This window comes from Schistocerca serialis, chromosome 7 (genome assembly GCF_023864345.2).
Source record: "Schistocerca serialis cubense isolate TAMUIC-IGC-003099 chromosome 7, iqSchSeri2.2, whole genome shotgun sequence".
Classification (NCBI taxonomy): domain Eukaryota; kingdom Metazoa; phylum Arthropoda; class Insecta; order Orthoptera; family Acrididae; genus Schistocerca; species Schistocerca serialis.
The window spans coordinates 478,949,868-478,969,998 of NC_064644.1; the positions used below are offsets into that span (position 1 = coordinate 478,949,868).

The following is a 20,131-nucleotide window of genomic DNA, read 5'->3' on the forward strand; positions in this document are numbered from 1 at the left end:
GATTCTGCAAAGAAACAGAAGATTCTGCGAAACTCAGCTCTCTCTGTTCCTCTATGAGATCCACAGCATCGTAGACAACGACGCTCAAGTTGACGTCGTGTTCCTTTACTTCAGGAAGGCTTTTAACACCATCCCGCGTTGCCTTTCAGTGAAACAAAATACGATCTTATGGAGTATCGTAGCACATTTTCGTCCTGATTAAAGTCTTCCTTGTAGATAGAACTCAACATGTCACTCCTAACGGAACAAAATCGACAGATGTAAGCTTAATTTACGTTGTACCCCCAAGAAAGTGCGATAGGAACGTAACTGTTTACAATATCTGTATAAATGATCTAGTAGAAAGCGTCGCACGCTCTTTATAGTTGTTCGGAGATGCTGCGGTTGTCTATAACAAAGAAGCAATGTCAGAAGATAGTAACAATTTGCAGGATGACCTCCAGACAATTGATGGATGGTGCTGAATCTGACAGTTGACCCTGAACGTAAATAGATTTAACCTACTGCTCATACATAGGAAAATAAATCCACTACTGTACACCCACACTACTGATGAGAAACCACCGGAAACAGTATTTACCGTAAAATGTCTAGGAGTAACTATCCAGAGCAATCTTAAGTAGAATGACAACGTAAAACAAGTAGTTGGAAAAGCAGATTCCAGGCTCATATTCATAGGCATAATCTTAAGAACATTTAACTCGTCCACAAAGTGTCGCGAATGGGTCACGGCTGTGAGTAGAAATGCATAAGATTGCATAAGAAAGCAACTTAACGTCAGCCGGGGCGATGGGAAACAGGGGAGGTTGCGTTTTTTGTGGCAAGGCACGCTGGAGCTACACGGCCAGCTACGACAGAATGTTCTGGAAGGACGACAGGACACGGGAGACGCGCGTGATCAAGGGGGATTGCATCAGACGAGCCTACACGATCAGGTCCGCTGGTGCTACTGGAGAGGTTCCTTCGACAGTTGCCTCAGTCGCTGGACCTGAGCTACACTGCCCTCGGGACGGGACTTAGTTTCTCGTGGCACTTAGCTGCACAGCGTACATGCAGGATTGCCCAACTTACATTCAATATGTTTGTGCCTCTTAGGGTTCGACAGTGGTCTTATCCTGTCTCGTGTTTCATCTGAGTTGTTTCATCAGAAGTATACGTCCCTTATCCCAAAGAGTTCCCTTATCTACGAAGAATTTCCAGCTTGTTTTCCAGCACCAGGACTTCGAGTTTGACGAGCCACCTCATTACTGGATTTAGCGTCTAGCTCCCTTCCTGATCCGCCTCAGGAAACTACAGACGCGACAAAAGGAAGTGGCTTATAAGGCGCTTGTTCGGCCGACTCTTGAGTTCTGTTCATCTATCTGGGATCCTTACCAGGTAGGACCGATAGAAGAGATGGAAATAATCCGACGAAGAACGGTGCGTTTCGTCACGTGATCGCTGAGGCCTTACGGAGATGCACAACCAACTCCATTGGCAGACGGTAGAAGAGAGGCGTTGTGCATCACGGAGGGATTTACTATACAGATTTAAAGAGAACACGTTCCGGGAAGAGTTGGACAAATTATTACTTCCCCCCATATAGTCTCATTAACGACCATTAGGAGAAAATTCGAGAAATTAGGGCCTATACAGAGGCTTACCATCGATCATTCTTCCCAAGCGCTATTCGCGAGTGGAACAGCATTGGAGGGCTCAGTCAGTGGTACAGAACGTACCCTCCGCCACACACCATTAGCTGGCTTGCGGAGTATGATGTAGACGTAGATGTAGATAAGCGGCAGCACTTTATTAGATTCAGCTCCAAGTAAGAACTGAACTAATTAACAAAACAACTGAGCTCAAGTAAGGCCCATAATATAACAAAACAACTGAGCTCAAGTAATGCCCATAATATACAGTGGATGGTGTTGGCTAAAGTCGGGAATGGTGATATCTGATAGTGCTGTCGATATATAGATAGCTTAAATCTATCGAAGACAGTGTTTGTCGATAGTGCGTATCCCTTTTTCGTCATATAACTGAAAATCAAAAATCTTTCAATTTCTTTACATAGCAACAAGGTCGTGTGTGATTTCATTTAGGTGACCCCACTCCCCCTTTGGTTATGTCCTTGGCTTATCACAGAACACCAAGCATTATCAAAGTATAAAACAGGTATCAGTTTTCCTTTCATCCATTAAATAAAAATCTTGTTTTACTGACAGAAGTGGATGGAAATTGCTAACACATGCACTGAAGAGCCAAAACATTATAACCACCTGCTTAATAGCTTGCCTGTCCGTCTTTGGAACGTAATATATCACTGATTCTCCGTAGCAGGAATCCAACAGTTTGTTGGTGGTTCGTGGAGGTATGTGGCATTAGATGTCTGCTCACAGGTCAAGTAATTCGTATAAATAACGGGCCGCGGTGATGGTGCCCGATAGCGACCCAGAAGGGTTTCATAGGATTTACATCAGGACAATTTGGTCACCGACACATCGAGTTCACTATAATGCTCCTCAGACAACTGTAGCACGGTTTTGGTTCCGACAATTATATTGCTGAATGATGACATCGCCGTTAGGGAAGACATGACACATGGAGTGTTGCAGGAGGTTCGTACGTGTCAGCGCGTCTTCGATTTAAATCTCCCATAGCATAACATTGTTCCCACCAGCCTGCGTCCGTGGTGTGCTGCACGTTTCGTATCGCCGCTCGGCCCGATGATGGTGTATCTCGAGACGATCATCGATCTTCTTCTTCTTCTTCTTCTTCTTCTTCTTCTTACTGGTTGGCTCTACAGTCCTTGAAGAACCTTGGCCTCCTGTATCACCTGCCTCCATTCTTCTCTGTCCATCGCCTTCCTTCTCCAGTTTCCTATTCCCATCGCCTTTAGATCTTATTCCATATCGTCCAGCCCCCTTTTCCTGGGTCTACCTCTCCTCCTCCTCCCATCAGGTTTTCCCATAAAAACTTCCTTGGCACTCCGAGTTTCTGACATTCTCTGTACATGTCCTGCCCATCTTATTCTTCCCTGCTAAATTTTAACAACAATATCCATCTGTCCAAAAAGTGTTTGTAGTTCCACATTTGTTCTTACTCACCAACCATTTTCCTCTCTTACTGCTCCTGAAATCCTTCTCAGTATCTTTCCTTCCCATCTCAATAACCAGTTCTCCTCCTTTAATGTCAATACCCAGCCTTCTGATCCATATATTACTATAGGTCTTATTACGGTCGTGTATATTTTGATTTTTGTATTCCTACTAACATTCCTGGAATTAAATACATTCTGCAAGGCAAAATGGCAACTATTTCCACTCGCTATCCTTTCTCAAATTTCTACTGCTACTTTACTGTCTTCCGTTACTACAGAACCTAAATATTCAAATGTTTTCACTCTTTCATATCCTTTCTCATTCATTACTATTGAATTCTTTTGTCCGTTTATATCGAGCTCCCCCATCACCAAATATTTTGTTTTGTTTATGTTTACTTCTAAACCTACTTCTCTTGCTACTTCCTCTATCGTATCGTAGTTCCCCTTTAGTGCCTTTACATTCCTTGCCATTAATGGTACCTCATCCGCATATCCTACCACTTTAACTTGCCGGTTAAGTATCGTTCCTACTGGGTTTATTGGCATTTGCCGCACCATCTTTTCTAAAAATAAATTAAATAACATTGTAGAGATCACATCTCCCTGTCGTAGGCCTCTCTGTACTTAGAATTCTCCAGGCAGTTCTTACTCTATTCTTACTTCACACACTGTTGATTTCATTGTCATTTCCGTTAAATTGACCAGTTTTAATGGGATTCTAAATTCTTTCATTATCTGTATAATTTTCTACCTATGTAGGCTGTCGTACGCTCGCTTAAAATCAATGTAGTTCCTTGTCATACTCATAAAACTTCTAGCACTTGTCTTAATAAAAATATTTGATCCATCGTGGATATGTTCCTCCTAAATCCAGCCTGATAGTCCCCCAATATCCCTTCTATCATACCTTCAAGTCAAGAGGCTAAAATTGTACTACATATCTTATATGTTACGTCCAAGAGAGTGATTCAACGATAATTATTACATTCTGACTTGTCACCTTTTTTATGAAATGGGCAAATAATTCTCATGTTCCAATCCTTAGGCATTACCTCTTTTATCCATATTTCCTTTATCAATTCATTATCTACATCTACATCCATACTCCGCAAGCCACCTGACGGTGTGTGGCGGAGGGTACCTTGAGTACCTCTATCTGTCTCCCTTCTATTCCAGACTCGTATTGTTCGTGGAAAGAAGGATTGTGTGGGCTCTAATCTCTCCGATTTTATCCTCATGGTCTCTTCGCGAGATATACGTAGGAGGGAGCAATATACTGCTTGGCTCCTCGGTGAAGGTATGTTCTCGAAACTTCAACAAAAGCCCGTACCGAGCTACTGAGCGTCTCTCCTGCAGAGTCTTCCACTGGAGTTTATCTATCATCTCCGTAACGCTTTCGCGATTACTAAATGATCCTGTAATGAAGCGCGCTGCTCTCCGTTGGATCTTCTCTATCTATTCTATCAACCCTATCTTGTACGGATCCCACACTGCAGTATTCAAGCAGTGGGCGAACAAGCGTACTGTAACCTACTTCCTTTGTATTCGGACTGCATTTCCTTAGGATTCTTCCAATGAATCTCAGTCTGCCATCTGCTTTACCGACGATCAACTTTATATGATCAATCCATTCTAAATCACTCCTAATGCGTACTCCCAGATAATTTATGGAATTAACTGCTTCCAGTTGCTGACCTGCTATATTGTAGCTAAATGATTATGGATCTATCTTTCTATGCATTCGCAGCACATTACACGTGTCTACATTGAGATTCAGTTGCCATTTTCTTTCCCCCATATTTTAATAATTCGGTCTCTGTGCCGTCTTCTCCTGCTGCTTTATTGTTTTTTAGGTTGTTGATAACATTCTTGACTTCCTCTAGCTCCGGTAGTACTTCCTCTTCCCTATCGTCTACATCTAACTCTGATTCCAACTCTGAGTCCTGTTCCCTTTCATTCTCATCACGGTTCCTTCTTCTTTATCCCCTTCTTTCCCGTCAAGCAGTTCGGTGAAATACTTTTGCCGCCTTTCTAGGACTTTGCTTTTATCTCCAATTAGATTTCCGTCCTTATCCTTAAAAACTGCTCGAGGTTGGAAACCTTTCTTCAAATCTTTTTTGCTTTCATCGATCTAGTGTAGTAAGAATTTGAAGAAACCCGAAGAGACAACACGTCCCCATTGATCGACGGTCGAACCCTGATCGCCACGTGCCCCCTGCAGTCGTAATTGACGTGTGAACACGTCGGTATGGTGTGCTGCGGAGCTGCTTGTTCAACAACATACGATGAACACTGTGCTGGTTTTCCGCCAAAAGAAAGCCCACGAGAGCTCTCTGCTTGGAACGCGCCTCCGTTACGGACCTCAGTTTGAAGGCTGCTTTTAGCGCTGCCACCTATCGGAACTTCAAAAGGGCTGAAGCAGGAATATTCCACGATGTCCCTCAGCAAATTCCGCATTTTTTCAACCGAATTTGGCCGAGAAAAAAAAATATGTTGCATAATTTATTGAGCGCTCCTCGTAGCTCTTCCATGTACGGTATACCTGTTAGAGGGCGCAAATGTTGCTACGCTATGTGCAGTTTAGCTTCAGTGCGGCCCGCTTAGTGCTCGAGCGGACTAGCTGCGGCAGCGGCGCGTGTGTGATGCCGCATACGATTATCCCCCAATTTGTATACGGGGCGGCGCGGGCGGTGCCTGCTAATTGCCTCCTTGATGAATAGCCACGGACGTCGGCGCTGGCGTGTTCGCTGCTCCTCGCCGTGCCCTAATTATGCCCCAGACGTCGCCAGATCCTCCGCTCTATCGGCCGCGTACCGTTTTTTTTCTCCGCCGCTGCATTCAGGGAAGGCGCTGGCTCAGCCGCGGGCGTGATTGATGGCTGACGTCGCCGAAATTGAAATTAACGGTCGCTGTCTGCAGCGCCGATATGAACTCGACGGCAAGTCCGCGATGTACCTGCTTGTGAGCGGAGGTTCAAGGCTGCGCCGTCTCTCGTGAGAGTTTGCCTTCGGCGGCAATCAATCGTCCGCAGAAAGGCTTCTCTCACCAAAGAAACATCGCAGATTCAGGAAAAGCTGCTGGTGCGAAATGCAATTCGCCGTGATGAAATCTGACCGCATCCACATAAAAAGCTCTGGACAATAATAGAGAAAAGAGGTTTCTCCAGACACCTGATAAGAGTATGCCAAGTTTTATACAAAAACCCAAAATACGAATAGATGTTTGGAAAGAGCTGTGGCGTAAGGCGAGGTTGTAGCAGGTCACCAACACTGTTCAATGTCTACGTCAATGGTCAGGGAATGGTCGAAGGACAGGATGTATAACAATTCGGCCAGTTAAATTTCTAATTTCTAATTTTGCCGACGACCAGGTAATCATACAGGACAGTGCTAAACTACAAATTTCGTTACGTAGATTGAACCGTAAAAACCTAAATTGTAACCCAAAGGCATCAACAGCAAAAACAGAAACGAAACTTCCTAGAAGATTAAAACTGTGTACCGGACCGAAACTCGATCTCGCGATCTTTGCCTGTTGCGGGCAAGTGCTCTACTGACTGAGCTACCCAAGCACTATTGCTAACCGTCCTCACGAGTTTACGTCCGTCAGTGCCTCATCCCCTGCCTTCCAACCTACCGTGACTCGAACTCGGAACCTTTGCCTTTTGCAGAGAAGCGCTCTACCCAGTGCTATCCAAACACGAATCACGACCCGTCCTCACGACTTTACTTCCGCCAGTATCTCATTTCCTACCTTCAAAAGCTAGGTGGAAGTAAAGCTGTGAGGACGCATCGCGAGTCGTGCTTGGGAAGCTCATTCATTGCTCGGCACGGTACCTCAACGTGTTCGGTCAGAGGGCTGATTGACCTCCGTAATAAACAAAAAAAGAAAAACAAAATCTGAGTAAAGGAATTGACGGTGAACTTGAACGGGTGTCATGTGACGTCCGCCCACACCAAATGCAATCATCGATAACGAACAAAATGAACAATGAGGTTGAAAAAAAGAAAGTAGAGCACTTCTCAGCAAAAGGCCGAGGTCTCGAGATCGTATTTCGGTCCGGCACACAGTTTTAATGCGCTAGGAAATTTTATATCAACGCGCTCTCCAGTGCAGAGTGAAAATTTCATTCTTCTGAAAATGAAAATAAAAATAACGGTCGTTTTACAAAAGCATCTTTTAAGGACTAATACAATCATCAAAAATATAGTAATAGTACGGGTGTCCCATTTCCAGTACCCGCTGCTGACATTAGGTTGCCTGAGAGTCGAAGGACCGGGCCAAACAGGGATTGAACATCATTCGTATCAAAAATTTTATTAGCACTCCTCAGGAAAAGTAACTTTACCAATTAGGTGCACAGGACCTTGACATATTAAGACAAAACGATTCAAGTGTCTAAAACAATTTACGAACACTTCCTGATAACCGATAAAACAACGTCTTCAATGGTTCTTAACATTTAAGTACAAAACACAAGACTGCACCAAATACGGTTCTAGGCGCGCAGTCCGGAACCGTGCGACTGCTACGGTCGCAGGTTCGAATCCTGCCTCGGGCATGGATGTGTCTGATGTCCTTAGGTTAGTTAGGTTTAAGTAGTTCTAAGTTCTAGGGGACTGATGACGACAGCAGTTGAGTCCCATAGTGCTCAGAGCCATTTGAACCATTTGAACTGCACCAAATAAGTGTTTTATAACAAGTATAATATGATAGCTTTTCTATCTTCAAAACAGGCAGGCAGTAAACATATTTAGAATGTGTTGGACTAAAATACAGTAAATATTTCAGATTTGCAAAAAACGGAGTTCATTAAAAGGAAAGAAAAACAATTAAGGCTGGTTGATATGAAACCAACACGCATCGGGCGATGTGGTCCGGACGAACGGCTCCGGAAATACTTAGGGCAAGCCCGATACATTGCTAACCACGCTTGTCCTTTACTAAGCACACCCAAGCACTCCATCTTCAGGCCAGAAGTGGTCCATAAGGACCATCCGACCGCCGTGTCATCCTCACTGAAGATGCGGGTAGGAGGGGCCTATGGTCAGCACACCGCTCTCCCGGTCGTTATGGTGGTTTTCTTTGACGGGAGCCACTGCTAGTCGGTCGAGTAGCTCCTCAATTGGCATCACGAGGCTGATAGCGCGCCGAAAAATGGCAACAGCGCGTGGTGGCCCAGATGGTCACCCATCCAAGTGCCAGGCACGTCCGACAGCGCTTAACTTCGGTGATCTGACGGGAGCCGGTGTATCGACTGCGGCAAGGCTGTTGCCATATACACGCCCAAGGCACAAACATAAAACGATAGCCTGACGAACAGAGAGGTAACTTTTAGATAAGGCAAGTAAAAATGTAAATCATCAGATTATACGCTGACAGCGTAGGCAAAATAGTTGCGAAAAGTCACTAAAAGGTAGTAAGGTAACTGGCCAGGGCAGTCCCCCGCACTTACACCTGATGGTAAAGAAGTTCAGCGGCCAACTGAGATCCAGTTTCAAATCACGCCACGAGGCGGAAGCGGTATATACTTAACCGTCGCGCGGGATTAAAAACGTGGTTGGAGGAAAGATGCGAATGATTGGCTTATGAACCTCACCTACATTAAACACAAGCTTGGCTTGGAAGTACAACCCACAAAACTACATGCAACAACATTTTCCCCCGTAAGATGTACCATCTTGTGGGCTCCAAATAACTAAAGAAAGCGACATGGCGATTTAGTGCACAACGCACTAGGCAAAATAAAATGTTGAACGACACGGATAATGGCATGTTGAACATAAAAAAATTTACAAAACTCTAACAATCTAAAACACACAATCACGTCACAATTTTACGATACTTACGAAACTGAATCTATTATATTTTCATGCAAACGATGCGCTTCTCAAGTCGCCTGGCAAGACACAGGATCAGGGAACAACAATAGGAGGCTGAACCGGGTCCGATATGAAGCAGCAAGACACAAACACTCGCCGGAAGCGAGCCAGCCACAATTATCATGCTCACAGCAGGGAGGAGGATCAGTGTTTACTAATGTCGCGTGGTCCTGGCATCGCAGCAAAGAAACTAAAAGCTCATCGGGCATCGTGACAAACAGTGCGAAAAGCTGGAGCCACCAGGAGATGTGTGGGTGACGACGACCCACCGCCCGCCTCCAAATTCGGTAAGCCAAACGAATGATGTGTCCACTTCTGTTTCCGGTGCACGTCCCTCGTGACCGAAAGACGCTCAGCCAGACAAGCTTGGAAGTCACTCGGGCGGTACAACGAACTGCAACCCGTTGCCCCGCAAACACGCGCCGTGCGTGCTGCTTCACCCACTGCCTCGCCCGGAAAAACGTCCTCAGAGGCACTCGCGGCAGACATGACACGCCCGCTTCACGCCAAACACTGTGTTCCAGGAGACGTGGCGCAAACTATCGAACGCGCAATGGTTCAAGGATGTGGTATAGCTTCTGAAGAAGAGATAGATACAGATATTAAAATTAACACCTATCGATATACATGTGACACGATAAGAAAAATAGTGAAGAGTAAAACGAGAAGAGCAACCTAAATGAAATTTTATAAAGTCGTGGCGCTATCCACACTACTACATGGAGCAAAAAGTTGGACACTACGATCTATAGACCTAAGACAAATCGAAATACCAGAAATAAAGCTCCTTATATCAGTGAAAGGCTCCACAAGAGAAGATAGAATAAGAAGTGAAAAAGTAAGGAAAGAACTCGGTGTACAGCCATGAATTTTAAAAGTAAACCAACGAACACGGTGTTGGAAGAGCAGTAATGTGTATCTCTTCTCAGAGAGCCGGACTCTGTGGCCGAGCGGTTCTAGGCGCTTCAGTCTGGAACCACGCGGCTGCTACGGTCGCAGGCTCGAATCATGCTTCGGGCATGGATATGTGTGATGTACTTAGGTTAGTTAGGTTTAAGTAGTCCTAAGTCCAGGGGACTGATGACCTCAGATGTTAAGTCCCATAGTCCTTAGAGCCATTTGATTTTTTTCTTCTTCTCAGAGAATCCGTCGACAAGCAGTATAATATAATCCTATTGGAAGGAGTAGTCTAGGAAGACCCAGGAAGAGATGGTGAGGCCGTAACAAGTGATAAGGACTAGTCCTGGATTGGCAGAAGAAGAAGAAGAAGAAGAAATCTGAGATGGGGTGTACTGTTGTCGTAACGTTTCAGCGAGTTTTCTACATGCTATCTTCGAGCGAAGTGTCAGGTTTTGCCATTAACTTTGCCAGAATCATGTCTAGAGGTTCGTCGCCCATGTAATCTGAAGGACCGGATGACTTCGCCGTAATACATTCTGTCTGAGCAATGAAGTTTTAAAGTCTAAGTTTTATTTACATAAATGATTATAACTGTGTTTTTGTCTCTTTTGTAATTCACAACAGTTATAGTCTGCCCTCGAAGGAGATAGCTTGCAACACCCTTATTCGACCGATTGTTGAAATCTGTTCGTCAATCCGAAAGGACTGACAGAGGGAATATAAAAGATACAAAATGAGTTTCGTCACAGGTTCACTTAGTAAGCGCGAAAGCGTCACAGAAGTGCCCATCTAAATCGAGTGGCAGACGCTACAAGAGAGGCATTGTGCATCACAGAGTGGTTTACTGGAGGCAGAAGATGCGATTTCTCAGAGTAAGTTAGACATGTCCTATAACAACGCTTGCCAGAGACTGTTATAGCATTTAGACTATTACGAGAGCAGCAAAATTAGTGCTTTGTTTTCGAGTTCCAGTATTCAATACGACGGTGTCGTCTTATCTGGTGGCATCTGGTATTGGAAAAGATATTTTCGGATTTAATTTGAATAATTTCAGCATTCATATCTGACACGTGTAGCGTATTCAGCGATGAGCAAAATAAAATCTACGTAGTTTGAATAAAGACTATGAAATTCTAACCTCCAAGATAAGGACACGAAACTTGACATCTGTTTCGAGTTACTCAAAACTGAATTGTAGTTCGCGGATAAGGATCGGTTTATAGCCGGCCGCTGTGACCGAGCGAATCTAGGCGCTTCAGTCCGGAACCACGCGACAGCTACGGTCGCAGGCTCGAATCCTGCCTCGGGCATGGATGTGTGTGATGTCCTTAGGTTAGTTGGGTTTAAGTAGTTCTAACTTCTAGGGGACTGATGACCTCAGATGTTAAGTATCATAGTACTCACAGCCATTTGACCATTTCTTTTTTGATCGGTTAATATTTTACAGTTATAAGTAATTGTAAGCGTAGGCTTCCGCGGCCGTTGTCTTCTTCAATAAAATTCTTCAGGGTATCAGACCGCATCGTCATAATTTTAAAATGCGCCAACGTTTCGGCCAGCGTTGCAGCTAGCCTTCATCAGGGCCTTACGTTAACTGCTAAATGAACACACTTGGATTCCTTAAATAGCTGCACGAGAAAACCGTGTCGTTACTTGATTGGCTGTACTAGGAGGAGGAGGAGGGGTGAAAGGTATGCTTTATTGGTGTTTCCTTTATTATCTGTCATTGGCTGAAATAGCTGTTTTCTATTGGTCTTTATATTAATCCACCCCATTGGAGGAGACGGACGAATAGCGAACAGGTGATGGCTGTGACGTCACACTGTTTCCCTGCTGTCCAGAAGCCGGCTGCGGCGTGCCATTGCTCTGTGTGCTCGCGACCACTACTGTGGCTCTCCGCGTGTCCGCATGGGCCGCCACGGCTCTGCCGCCGCTCCGTAGCCCTGCTATTGCAGGCAGCCAAGACCTCGGAAGCTTGTACCCGTCCTCTCTATTCATGTTGGCGGGTCTTTTGGCTATTTCTATCGCCTCTCTAATCTTTCTTTTGAAAGTGAGAGGCTGTTTCGCCAGGACGCGGGCTTCTTGAAAAAATATTGGTTTCCCGCACTCGTCTCGGTGTTCCGCCACTGCTGACTTAGTGTGTTGTTTCAGGCGGATATATCTTTCATGTTCCGAGAGCCTAGTGCTGATCGGACGTCCCGTCTCACCTATGTAAACTAATCCACACGCACAACCAATTTCATACACGCCAGCTGTGTGTAGTTTGTCAACTGCATCCTTGGTAGAACCGAGCATGTCTGATATTTTGTTTCTGCTTCGGAAAATTGGTTTGATGTCGGCTTTTCGTAGAATTTTGCCAATACGTTCGGTGACCCCTTGTACATATGGTAACACAGCAATGCTCTGTGCCTCCTTCTCCTCTTCCCTATTAGTCTTCTCCCTTGTCGACATGGTGCTGTCTATCATCTGCTTCCCATAGCCATTAGTTCCGAAGATGGACCTGAGGTGTTCAAGTTCTGTCTTCAGATGTTCTTCGTCGCTTATCCTGTACGCTCTCTTCGTTAGCGTGTGCAGGGCGGACTTCTTCTGCGTGGGGTGATGGTGGGAGGAGGCGTGAAGGTACCTGTCCGTATTGGTTGGTTTCCTGTACACTTTGTGGCCAAGCTTACCATCAGGTTTTCGATAAACTTCCACGTCGAGAAAAGGCAGCACCCCATTCTTCTCTGTTTCCATTGTAAACTGGATTTTCCTATGCTGTTGGTTAAGGTGCTTGTGGAAGTTCTGTAACTCCTCTTCTCCGTGGGGCCAGATGACGAAAGTATCATCGACATAGCGAAGCCAACAATTTGGACGTAATGGTGCGGACTGGAGGGCTGTTTCCTCAAATGCCTCCATGAAAATTTCTGCTGCGATAGGCGATAGGGGCGAGCCCATAGCTACACCGTCAGTTTGTTCATAAAATTGACCTCTCCACCTGAAATAGGTGGTCGTCAGACAGTGGCGCACAAGCTCACATACATCAGGTGCCACGCGTTCTTCTAGGATGTTCACAGTATCTGACACTGGGACATTCGTGAATAGGGATTTGACGTCGAAGCTAACCATCAGATCTTGGTCCGTAACACGCATTTCCTTTAGGAGAGACACGAAGTGAGAGGAATCCTTAACGTAAGACTCGGTTTGATGCACTAGGTGTCGGAGCCTAGGTGCCAGTTCTTTCGCTAGGTAGTAGGTCGGCGAATTTATACTGTTTACTATGGGCCTTAAGGGGAAGTCTGTTTTGTGTACCTTCGGTACACCATATATCCTTGGTGCCTGTGTCACTTGCGGGATGAATCTTCTGGCCTTGTCGAAATTGATTCTAGAGTGCTTCAGCAGTGCCTGCGTCGTTTTGATTACCTTGGCCGTCGGATCTCCCTGAAGTTTCTTGTAGATAGGTTCTGCGAGAATATCTTCCATTCGTTTGTTGTAATCAGTCGTGTCCAAGACTACAGTGGCGTTGCCCTTATCTGCCTGTACCACTACTAAGTGGGGGTTGTCCCTGAGTTCCTTGATGGCATGGTATTCCTCAGCGTTGATGTTTTGCTTCGGTGGCTTTGCTTTATTCAGAACTCTGACCGTTTCCTGCCGGATCTTCTCCGCCTCGGCCTGTGGCAGATGACGTACCGAAGCCTCTACGGATTGTATGATATCTTCTTTTGGAACTCGCTTAGGTGCGACTGCGAAATTCATCCCCTTGGCCAGGATTGCTGTGGTTGCTTCGCTCAAGGTATGGCTGGAGAGGTTGACCACTGTCCGTCGCCTGTCCAGCGTCAATGTTTCGTCCGTGGCTTTCTGTTGTAGTTTGTCGTACTTTCTCATCTGGCGGTTAGTAATACTATTGCTGGTCCTTGATGCTTGCTGAAAGGTTAACCTGTCGACTTTATCCCAGTCTTCCATCTGAAGTTTTCCGGCCAGAAATAGGTGCAGATCACACAAATTCCTGTTGTGAGCATCGAGACTTATGCGGATGTGGCGAATCCTTTCCCGTAGCAATGCTTTACTGGCTTTAACACAGATATTCCTCGCCTTGTTCGTTTTTATGTGAGATGTCAACCGCAAAGAATACGGCACAACACTCGTGTCTCTGCATCTCTTCAAAAAAGCAAGGTCATTCAGCAGTTTACATCTTTTTAAACGCAGTGCTTCTAACTTCTTGATGTTTCCGTGAATTTCCTGCCCATACAGGTTGGTTAAATGTAAGCGTAGGCTTCCGCGGCCGTTGTCTTCTTCAATAAAATTCTTCAGGGTATCAGACCGCATCGTCATAATTCTATTTTAAAATGCGCCAACGTTTCGGCCAGCGTTGCAGCTAGCCTTCATCAGGGCCTTACGTTAACTGCTAAATGAACACACTTGGATTCCTTAAATAGCTGAGGAATACCATGCCATCAAGGAACTCAGGGACAACCCCCACTTAGTAGTGGTACAGGCAGATAAGGGCAACGCCACTGTAGTCTTGGACACGACTGATTACAACAAACGAATGGAAGATATTCTCGCAGAACCTATCTACAAGAAACTTCAGGGAGATCCGACGGCCAAGGTAATCAAAACGACGCAGGCACTGCTGAAGCACTCTAGAATCAATTTCGACAAGGCCAGAAGATTCATCCCGCAAGTGACACAGGCACCAAGGATATATGGTGTACCGAAGGTAAACAAAACAGACTTCCCCTTAAGGCCCATAGTAAACAGTATAAATTCGCCGACCTACTACCTAGCGAAAGAACTGGCACCTAGGCTCCGACACCTAGTGCATCAAACCGAGTCCTACGTTAAGGATTCCTCTCACTTCGTGTCTCTCCTAAAGGAAATGCGTGTTACGGACCAAGATCTGATGGTTAGCTTCGACGTCAAATCCCCATTCACGAATGTCCCAGTGTCAGATACTGTGAACATCCTAGAAGAACGCGTGGCACCTGATGTATGTGAGCTTGTGCGCCACTGTCTGACGACCACCTATTTCAGGTGGAGAGGTCAATTTTATGAACAAACTGACGGTGTAGCTATGGGCTCGCCCCTATCGCCTATCGCAGCAGAAATTTTCATGGAGGCATTTGAGGAAACAGCCCTCCAGTCCGCACCATTACGTCCAAATTGTTGGCTTCGCTATGTCGATGATACTTTCGTCATCTGGCCCCACGGAGAAGAGGAGTTACAGAACTTCCACAAGCACCTTAACCAACAGCATAGGAAAATCCAGTTTACAATGGAAACAGAGAAGAATGGGGTGCTGCCTTTTCTCGACGTGGAAGTTTATCGAAAACCTGATGGTAAGCTTGGCCACAAAGTGTACAGGAAACCAACCAATACGGACAGGTACCTTCACGCCTCCTCCCACCATCACCCCACGCAGAAGAAGTCCGCCCTGCACACGCTAACGAAGAGAGCGTACAGGATAAGCGACGAAGAACATCTGAAGACAGAACTTGAACACCTCAGGTCCATCTTCGGAACTAATGGCTATGGGAAGCAGATGATAGACAGCACCATGTCGACAAGGGAGAAGACTAATAGGGAAGAGGAGAAGGAGGCACAGAGCATTGCTGTGTTACCATATGTACAAGGGGTCACCGAACGTATTGGCAAAATTCTACGAAAAGCCGACATCAAACCAATTTTCCGAAGCAGAAACAAAATATCAGACATGCTCGGTTCTACCAAGGATGCAGTTGACAAACTACACACAGCTGGCGTGTATGAAATTGGTTGTGCGTGTGGATTAGTTTACATAGGTGAGACGGGACGTCCGATCAGCACTAGGCTCTCGGAACATGAAAGATATATCCGCCTGAAACAACACACTAAGTCAGCAGTGGCGGAACACCGAGACGAGTGCGGGAAACCAATATTTTTTCAAGAAGCCCGCGTCCTGGCGAAACAGCCTCTCACTTTCAAAAGAAAGATTAGAGAGGCGATAGAAATAGCCAAAAGACCCGCCAACATGAATAGAGAGGACGGGTACAAGCTTCCGAGGTCTTGGCTGCCTGCAATAGCAGGGCTACGGAGCGGCGGCAGAGCCGTGGCGGCCCATGCGGACACGCGGAGAGCCACAGTAGTGGTCGCGAGCACACAGAGCAATGGCACGCCGCAGCCGGCTTCTGGACAGCAGGGAAACAGTGTGACGTCACAGCCATCACCTGTTCGCTATTCGTCCGTCTCCTCCAATGGGGTGGATTAATATAAAGACCAATAGAAAACAGCTATTTCAGCCAATGACAGATAATAAAGGAAACACCAATAAAGCATACCTTTCACCCCTCCTCCTCCTCCTAGTACAGCCAATCAAGTAACGACACGGTTTTCTCGTGCAGCTATTTAAGGAATCCAAGTGTGTTCATTTAGCAGTTAACGTAAGGCCCTGATGAAGGCTAGCTGCAACGCTGGCCGAAACGTTGGCGCATTTTAAAATTATGACGATGCGGTCTGATACCCTGAAGAATTTTATTGAAGAAGTTATAAGTAAGTTCACACTACGGATCCTTTATTAATCCATAATTACATTACCCTATAATGTCTTCAGCGTAACTACACTCACAATAAGAGTGTGAAACTTTATCATGAAATAGTTCTGAATATTTATTCTAATTAATCGACTCAATGAGCGCTAATGCCGTAATGAAGCTCAAAGCAAAATCTAACTCATAAACTAGCTACCGCAGAAGAAGCTGTGATGTGAATCTTTCTATTGAAGAAATTGGATTCAGAAAATGGCGGTTATACCTTTTACATTTTCTAATAATCACCGAGTAAAACGTCAACAACTATAGCGATGTTTGAATACGCACGTAAGCGTCCCTGGACTCTAACTCAGTCGACAATCAAAGATGTGGAAATAGCATAAAATGACCCATAATATAATATATATATCAGCCCCTTCAGCCGGCCGCGGTGGCCGAGCGGTTCTAGGCGCTTCAGTTCAGAACCGCACGAGTGCTACGGTCGCAGGTTCGAATCCCGCCTCGGGCATGGGTGTTTGTGGTGTCCTTAGGTTAGTTAGGTTTAAGTAGTTCTAAGTTCTAGGGGACTGATGACCTCAGATGTTAAGTCCCACAGTGCTCAGAGCCATTTGAACCATTTCAGCCCCTTCCAAAGATCATTGTGCAGAAATTGTGGCGCATTGTCACAACAGATACAGTTCTGCTGCAGTACCGATAATAGGTACATCATAATGTGCAAGTGAAATGTCGTGGCGGTTGGAAACGTACTCCAGGATTTAAGTACGCGGAACTGTAAGATTCTTGAGGGCAAGAACGTCTAAACCGCACACAGATTCACAGTGAAATTATGGCGATATATGGACCAAACACAATGTTGCAACCATCCGTAGTTATGTGGTGTCAACAATTTAACAAAGTCTGCTTATACAACGCTAATCGAGAAAGAAGGTAATTTTCGCACAGTGACTACTGTGGACGTAGCTTTAAAGCCGCGTATCTCAATAGACAGTGCTCATTCCATCGTCCGAGATCGTCTCCTGTATTACTGTTACTCTCACACAAAGGTAACTGGATAAAGAAGAGTCGGTGTGCAAAATTAGGCAAATGCATTGTTCTACAGCACAGCAGAGGAAAACATCGCACGGCGCTCAGCACATAAGCTTTAGTTCAAGGCCCTCGAAGGGAGTTTTAGAAGCATCCGCTATATAATCCAGATCCTAGGCCACGCTATTTCCACCTTGTCAGCAAGCTGAAAGACCATCTGGGAGGGCAAGAGATTTTCCAACGATGAGGACGTTCACGTAACAATTCTCGAAAGGCTTCTTCACCACGGAGCGGCTTTCTGTCGTCGAGGAATTAAACGACTGGTAGAATTTTCCGACCGTTGCTTACAGAGAGCTGATAACTATATTGAAATACAACAATAATGATAATAATAATAATAATAATAATAGTAATTACCCATCAGGTTAGCCGAGAGCGCTAATGCGGTGCTTCCTTGACTCAGGTTGGCGCGCCAGCTCGAATTAACGACGAGAGCCAGTGTGCCAGCCAGCCTGGATGTGGGTTTTAGGCAATTTTCCACATCCCACAAGGCGAATACCGGGCTGGTCCCCACGTCCTGCCTCAGTTACACGACTCACGGACATTCGAAACTCATTTGCACTATTTCATGGTTTACACTAGACACAGACAGTTGGGATACGCTGACTCTGTCATGGGGGGTACAGGGTACCAACAGGAAGAGCATCTGGCCACCCTTTCAATTAACCATGCCAAATCCGACTGTAGCCATGCCGACTCTGCGAAAACTGTGGGACAAAGGTACAAGCAAAAGAATAATAATAATAATAATAGTAATAATAATAATAATAATAATAATAATAATAATAATGTGTTTTGCAGGATATGCTTCCTGCTAACTACCCTAGAAGGAAAACAAAGACAGAGGATGAGATGGTCAGATGAAGTTAACCAACACCTCACGTTCTGTTGTTACCATGCAACAAACTTAGGAACCAACACAACTGGATACAGATCACAAGTATACACAACATTTATTACCAGATACCCAGAATTAAGATTTTGAACAGAACAACGACTAGCTGATCAGATCCGTGTAATAATCGAAAATAACAGGATACCCCAATCAGAATTAGGAAACATCAAACAAGAAGTACAACAAATACTGGAACAAAATAATGTGCAATCAGAAGAAGAAGAAAATACAGTAATTGACTCAAACATCCCAGAACAAACAAACAAAGAACAACATGCATCAATTAAACAATCAGAGGAAAACGAAATCTTAAGACAGCCACCAGAACAAGCACAAATAGAACATGAAGTGACACACATGTTAGATATAGAAAAAAAATTTCAGTTAACGCATATAGAATACAAAGACACAAACACAGACATTAGACCATTCTTGCATAGACCGCCAAATAACCCACAAGTCGAAACAACAATAACAACTATCAACACAATCATACACAACACAATAAATGAAAATACAACTATGGAAGAGTTACAACTACTGGTTTATATAGGAGCACTCACTACACTAAATATACACACTAGGCAGAGATCAGAACAAACCAACACACAGAAGAAACCCACAAAACCAGCATGGCAACACAGGCTACAAATCAGAATAGAAAAACTGAGAAAAGACGTCGGACAGCTAACACAGTTTATAAGAAATGAAATATCAGACAAAAAACGAAAAAGGTTAGGTAAAATCTCACAACAAGAAGCGATAGAGCAATTAGATGAAAAGAAGCAGAAATTACAAGCATTGGCCAAACGACTTAGAAGACACAAAAAAAGTGAAAATCGAAGGAAACAAAACCAAACATTCAACACACACAAATTAAAATAGACAACCCACCAAACATAACAGACATGGAACACTTCTGGAGCAACATATGGTCAAACCCGGTACAGCATAACAGGCATGCACGGTGGATACAAGCAGAAACAGACGCATACAAGATGATACCACAAATTCCTGAAGTGATAATTTTGCAACGTGAAGTCACCTTAGCAATTAACTGGATTGAAACGCCTAGAACCGCTCGGCCACAGCGGCCGGCCATTCTGCATTGGTCCATCGTGATTATATATCCTTACCGTAATTTCATAAGTATTAAAACTTAGTTCATCGTGTAACTTCTAAGGTCATCCATAACCACGAGAATTTCCTTTGCTGCAAGTACAGTTTATATATAATTGTTGTTATTTCCCACTCAATATAACGTTCTTCATCATGATCAAAGACAAGGGTTTCCTGTTATATTAGAAAGTGGGAAACTTGTTTAAGAATTTAAGAATAACAGAAACATCTTTTATATAAGTTCGACGAAGTATTGAACCGATGTTTAATATATTATTGTTTTGTGTCTTCTTTTTATTTTACCCTTTTGAAGGGGAAATTGCATTTGGTACCGCTATATGTTAATTCTGTATTGTTTTCTTAATTTTTTCTATAACATCCCTCTGCTTCATGTTACAAACGAACAATTTTCGAATAAAATCTGCATTAAACATCGAAAATTTCAATTTCACTATAAATACTGTTCATTTTTAAATAGCAGACTGGAGGATAATCATGTAGAACAAAAATGTTCCCTAGGTTACCTGGCCCTTTATAAATTCCCACTCAGATTCTAGACAGGTCACCGATTCTGCTTTTTAGGGGAATCCAGTAACACACTGATCACATGTGTAAAGACAGCGGTTGTTATGAGGTAACGTCCGATTAATATGCAACACACCTC

At 44.5% G+C, this 20,131-nt stretch overlaps 1 protein-coding gene and 1 pseudogene across 1 annotated transcript in view; one reads left to right on the forward strand and one right to left on the reverse strand.

Annotated features, from left to right (window-relative positions):
- Positions 1–20,131, forward strand: part of LOC126412127 (synapsin) — an 861,195-nt gene that overhangs the window by 144,817 nt on the left and 696,247 nt on the right. The gene's annotated exons all lie outside the window — the stretch shown is intronic.
- On the reverse strand, positions 8,244–8,361 carry LOC126413388 (5S ribosomal RNA; annotated as a pseudogene).